Below are 6,093 nucleotides of genomic sequence, written 5' to 3'. Positions count from 1 at the left end.
AATTTAAAAAGTGACTCAGAAGTAAGCTCTGAGGCAGTTTTATTACTATTTTAGACAAAAATGACAGACAAGTAGTAAATTCCAGGTGTTGTTGGCAAGAGGGCAGAGAATAGAAAGAAAGTCCTGCCTTTTGAATTAGAGTATTGATGTAGGATTTCCCTCTGGATGCTTGAATACCATTAATGAATAAAGAAACTGCTTTGGACCTATAGCAAGGCAGAATTTAGGTAGGTGGGGAAGACAGAACTGAATGCGGGGAGAAAGAAGAGTGGAGTCAGAGACATGCCATGGAGCTGCCAACAGAGTCAGACATGCCAAAACTTTGCCCGAAAGCCAAAGCCATGTGGCATATACAGATTCATAGAGATGGGTTAAATTTATATAAGAGTTAGCCAAATAAGAAGCTAGAATTAATGGACCAAGCAGCAATTTAATTAATACAGTTTATGTGTGATTATTTCAGGTCTAAGCTGGCTGGGCAGCTGGGAACCAACAATCAGCCTCCCACTACAGAGTATGTGCAGTTTTACGTAAACATCATGCATCCTGGGGTTATTTTAGAAGAGGAAACCTCAAGTGAGGAAATGTCACCATCAGATTGACTTACGGGAAGCCTGTGGCACTTTTAATTTTGATTGATGTTTGATGTGGAAGGGCCCACTTCAGTGTGGGTACTGGCATCCCTGGACTGGTGGTCCTGGGATAAGAAGGTAAAGTGAGTAAGTCATGGGTAGCAATCCAATTAGCAGGATTCCTCCATGGATTCTGCATCAGCTCTTGCCTCTAGATTTGTTGTGAGGAGGCCACTTGGTTTCCAACCGCTTAGCCCAAAAATAATCACACAAAAACTGTACTAATTAAATCATTGGCCCATTAAATTAACTAAGCCCATTAGCTCCAGTTTCTTATTGGCTAACTCTGATATATTAATTAAACCCGTTTTTATTGCCCAGACCAGCAGAAGCAGCAGCAGGAGCAGCCGCAGCCTGCACCCTCTCCTGCCGGCCCACCAGCCAGCCCTCCACCTGCCCCAGGGTCTCTTTCCCCTTCCAACCCCCTCCTCCGACCGCCAGCAAGGGGGGGTAGTCTTCCCGCTGGCCCCATTGTTCCGCCCCTGGCCTGCCCTTCCCCTTCCCGCCTGCTCCCCTTTTCCCCTCAGTCAACTAGAGCCTCCAGTTTTGGCATTCACTTCCACCCATGACCAAAAACTTCACCACTCAAAAGTCCAGCACCCTGTAACTACTAGACATGAACACTGGTGTGATTGAAGGTGGATTAAATGTCACTCTTACTATCAGGCTACTTATGCATGGAAAGGAAGTTGGCAGTATCATCGGAAAGAAAGGAGAATCTGTTAAGAAGATGCACGAAGAGAGTGGTGCGCGTATCAACATCTCAGAAGGGAATTGTCCTGAGAGAATTATCACTTTGGCTGGACCCACTAATGCCATCTTCAAAGCGTTTGCTATGATCATTGATAAACTTGAAGAGGATATAAGCAGCTCTATGACCAATAGCACAGCTGCCAGCAGACCCCCAGTTACCTTATGGCTCGTGGTCCCTGCTAGTCAGTGTGGCTCTCTCATTGGAAAAGGCGGTTGCAAGATCAAGGAAATAAGAGAGAGTACAGGGGCTCAGGTCCAGGTGGCAGGGGATATGGTCCCCAGCTCAACTGAGCGGGTAATCACTATTGCTGGCATTCCGTCATTGAGTTTGTCAAACAGATCTGCGTGGTCATGTTGGAGTCCCCCCCCCCAAGGGCGTGACCATCCCGTACTGGCCCAAGCCCTCGAGTTCTCCAGTCATCTTTGCAGGTGGTCAGGAAAGGTACAGCACAGGCAGTGACAGTGCGAGCTTTCCCCACACCACCCCGTTCATGTGCCTCAACCCTGACCTGGAGGGACCACCTCTAGAGGCCTATACCATTCAAGGACAGTATGCCATTCCACAGCCAGATTTGACCAAGCTGCACCAGTTGGCAATGCAACAGTCTCATTTTCCCATGACCCATGGGATTACCGGATTCAGTGGCATTGAATCCAGCTCTCCAGAGGTGAAAGGCTATTGGGGTTTGGATGCATCTGCTCAAATTACTTCTCATGAACTCACCATTCCAAATGATTTGATTGGCTGCATAATTGGGCGTCAGGGCACCAAAATCAATGAGATCCGTCAGATGTCTGGGGCGCAGATTAAAATTGCAAACCCAGTGGAAGGATCTACTGATAGGCAGGTCACCATCACTGGGTCTGCTGCCAGCATCAGCCTGGCTCAGTATCTAATCAGTGTCAGGCTTTCCTCGGAGACAGGTGGCATGGGGAGCAGCTAGAACAGTACAGATTCACCCATAATCCCTTTCTGCTGTTCACCACCACCCATGATCCATCTGTGTAGTCAGTGATTTCAGGTTTTAAATAGTTTGTAAATTTTCAGTTTCTACACACTTTATCATCCACTCATGATTTTTTAATTAAAAGCATTTTAATTATTTCTCTGTTCAGCAGTTACGCTGAGATATCCATATTAAGTTTTATAAGCTTCTCCCCCCTTTTCCTTTTTTGGGCTTTTTTTTTGGCTCATGAATTTTTGTTTGTCATGGAAATGTAAGAGTGTAATATTAATACATTTTAGTTTAGTTCTGTAAAGTCAGGAATTTTTCAAAATAAATTAAAAGATGGACTGGAGCTTTTTTGTGAATAGAAACTGGCTGCCACAATGAAAAAAAAAACATTTTGATTAACCTGTGTATCGCCATGTGGCTGTGGCTTAAGGGCTAAAGTTCTGTCTGGCTCCAGTGGGGCTCCATGGCTTCTCTCTGACTCTGCCCTTCTTTCTCCCAGTATTTACTTTAGTTTTCCCCACTTAGCTCTGTTCCCCTATAGCTCTGATAAGGGCCCAAAGCATTTTTTTTAATTTATCAATGGTAATCACAGCATGCATAGGGGGAATGCCACATCACAGATTCCTGCCCTGTTTCTGTCTTTCTGACTTCCATTAATTTAGGACTGTGTTATGGAGCACCCCCTCCCCAGTTGCTTTATCTCAAGCCATTTTAATACTGTAACAGAAACCTTCAAAGGGTCTTAACAGGGTCCATAAATTCAGGAAATGGGAAATAGAAGAAATAAGGGTAAGTAAGTTGCTGAATGGGGAATCCAGTGTTTTCAAGGATATTATGAGAATGCTCAAAGTATCAAACAAGCAGACATAGATTTTGGCCATCATCTGAGGACTATAAAGAAGGGGAGGGACTAGGCTGTTTGAATTACAATTCAAAAGTGGGCCTGATAAGCAATAAGAATCTGTGAACAACTGCATAACAGGAAGGGCTTTGAGTGTGGAAGCACATTATCTCCCTAAGGGGATAATTACTCTTACTAGTCTTTTCACATTTCATGGGGTAAATTGGATTTTTTGAAGGGTGGTTCCCATAGCCAGGAAATTGTAAAGGTCAGTAGGATTCACTTTTAAGGAAGTGGACAAAAATATGTAATATTTAGGGTAGTTTTAAGATGTTATATATCCATCCAGAGCCTAAAGTACATGACAAATTCTGCTCTCTTGTCAAGGAAGAAGTATCTTTCCCTATACCATCTTCTCAAAACCCCTGATACATCTATCTTCCTCTTTTATGATATTTTAAATCTATAAGTAATGATGTTGCTTCACCTTTTGAAAATTGGTATCTACCAGGAAAAAGGAAGTTAATATCAGAATCTGATTATGAGTGGAGAAGTCCATCCTTAATGGCCTCCAAGCATACTGACATTTATAATAGCTGCCATTCATTACCACATTAAACATAGTAAATACATGTCATTTGCATGCACATGTATTTTTCAATATTATGTGCAAAATCTCTGAAGTAAAAAGGAAACATTTTATAGGCAACTGAATAACTCAAGTTTAAGATAATACATTTAATGCAAGATGTTGAGAAAATTGGGCTGGCAGATGATAAAAGCAATTGCCTCATAACCCTGTCTACCTAAATTTGATTCTCAGAATTCACAATGTAAGAAAAGAACAAAGTCATGAAAGTTGTTCTCTGACTTCTCTATATGCATGTTGTATCATGCATATACCTGCACGCATACCCCACTCACAAAATAGTGAATAAAAATAAAATTGGGGAAATGAATGTTAAAGATACAAGCTTCCTTTTTAAAGCATCTATTTGTGGACTGAAGGTAGAGCTCATTTGATCAAGTTCTTATCCAACATTAAGTATGCTCTGGGGCGGATACCTGGAACTGGAAAAAACAAAGGACAAAACAAAATGAAACAAAGACCTGGTTCTGAATAAGTTGGTAAAAGAAAGAGACCTGAGAAATAAGTTCTCTCTTCTTCTCATTTGTCATTCAGGATCTAAAAGGCTGTTCTTAAGCTTTACAAATAGTGGTAAATCCTCTAAGAAAATAACAGTGAATAATGTAGCTCAGTCACTTAGAAATGTAGCTGTAGCAATGAAGTACTTCCTAGGGAGCAATTGGAAATAAATTCCACAAACAAAAACTTCAGGGTATTGCTGGGTCCATGGGTAGGTTGATCCCGAATTTCCTGAGAAACCTTCATACCCAAGAGAGGCCTTATCATACAACAAAAGTATATGCTCTACTATGTTCATAGCAGCATTGTTTGTAATAGCAAGAACCTGGAAACAATCTAGATGCCCTTCAATTGAAGAATGGATGAATAAAGTATGGAATATATACATATTAGAGTACTACTCAGCAGTAAAAAACAAGGACTTCTTGAAGTTTGCAGGCAAATGGATGGAAATAGAAAACACTACCCTGAGTGAGGTAAGCCAGACCCAAAAAGAGGAACATGGTATGTACTCACTCATATTTGGTTTCTAGCCATAAATAAAGGACATTGAGCCTATAATTCGGGTTCTTAGAGAAGCTAAATAAGAAGGAGAACCCAAAGAAAAACATGTAGGCATCCTCCTGAACATTAACCTTCATCAGGCGATGAAAGGAGACAAGAGACAGAGACAGAGACCCACATTGGAGCACCGGACTGAAATCTCAAGGTCCAAATCAGGAGCAGAAGGAGAGAGAGCACGAGCAAGGAACTCAGGACTGCGAGGAGTACACCCACACACTGAGAAAATGGGATGTTCTATAGGGCACTCACCAAGACCAGCTGGCCTGGGTCTGAAAAAGCCTGGGTTAAAACCGGTCTTGCTGAACATAGCGGACAATGAGGACTACTGAAACCTCAAGAACAATGGCTATGGGTTTTTGATCCTACTGCACCTATTGGTTTTGTGGAAGCCTAGGCAGTTTGGATGCTCACCTTACTAGACCTGGATGGAGGTGGGTGGTCCTTGGACTTCCCACAGGGCAGGGAACCCTGATTGCTCTTTGGGCTGATAAGGGAGGGGGACTTGCTTGGCGGAGGGGGAGGGAAAGGGGAGGCAGCGGTGGGGAAGAGACAGAAATCTTTAATAAATAAATAAATAAACTTCAGGGTATTACAATTTTAAAAACACAGCAAATAAGAAGTGCAGTAAGTAGTATATTATGCAGCTCAGAAAAGAAAATAAACAAACTAGGACTTAGAGTCCAATTCTCTCAGTTGGTAAACTATAAGAATTGCTAAATTTAAGCACATAATGAATTATTTTCATGATTCTCAATGAGTGCAAAACAATTAGATAAAATCAATATTTGAAAAAGTTACACATGTCTCACAATATGTGTGAGTGTAAAATAAAGATGCCTAATCCGTAATACAAATATGAAATACTCTCAAGGATTAAGATCACATACATATTCTGTTCTTTGTTGCTTCTGTTCTACTATATACTTAGCAAATATTAGTCCTTGTTTCTTTTCTCCAGCTCAGCCATAATATGCATTGCATTTTAATCATCCCTAATAAATAGAAATTAGTCAACCATTTGTGGAACTATTCAAAAACCCTGTATGAATATAACAAAACTATATATTGCAAACCTAAATGAGAGATTGTTTGTGTTTATAGAAGAAAAATAGATCAAACAAAAGATGAATTTATAGATCAATTTAGTGCTTACATTTTAATTGCAAAGACATTTTAAAGCTGCATTTTAGAACAATACTA

General features: G+C 41.1%; 1 pseudogene; it reads left to right on the top strand.

Moving 5' to 3' along the window:
* Window positions 1-1,181: 1,181 nt before the first annotated feature.
* LOC126495181 (poly(rC)-binding protein 2-like) lies at window positions 1,182-2,395 on the top strand (annotated as a pseudogene).
* Window positions 2,396-6,093: the final 3,698 nt, after the last annotated feature.

Source organism: Alexandromys fortis, unplaced genomic scaffold (genome assembly GCF_014885135.2).
Source record: "Alexandromys fortis isolate MF-2015 unplaced genomic scaffold, M_Fortis_MF-2015_v1.1 scaffold_425, whole genome shotgun sequence".
Lineage (NCBI taxonomy): Eukaryota > Metazoa > Chordata > Mammalia > Rodentia > Cricetidae > Alexandromys > Alexandromys fortis.
This window is presented reverse-complemented; position numbering and strand designations above follow the sequence as displayed.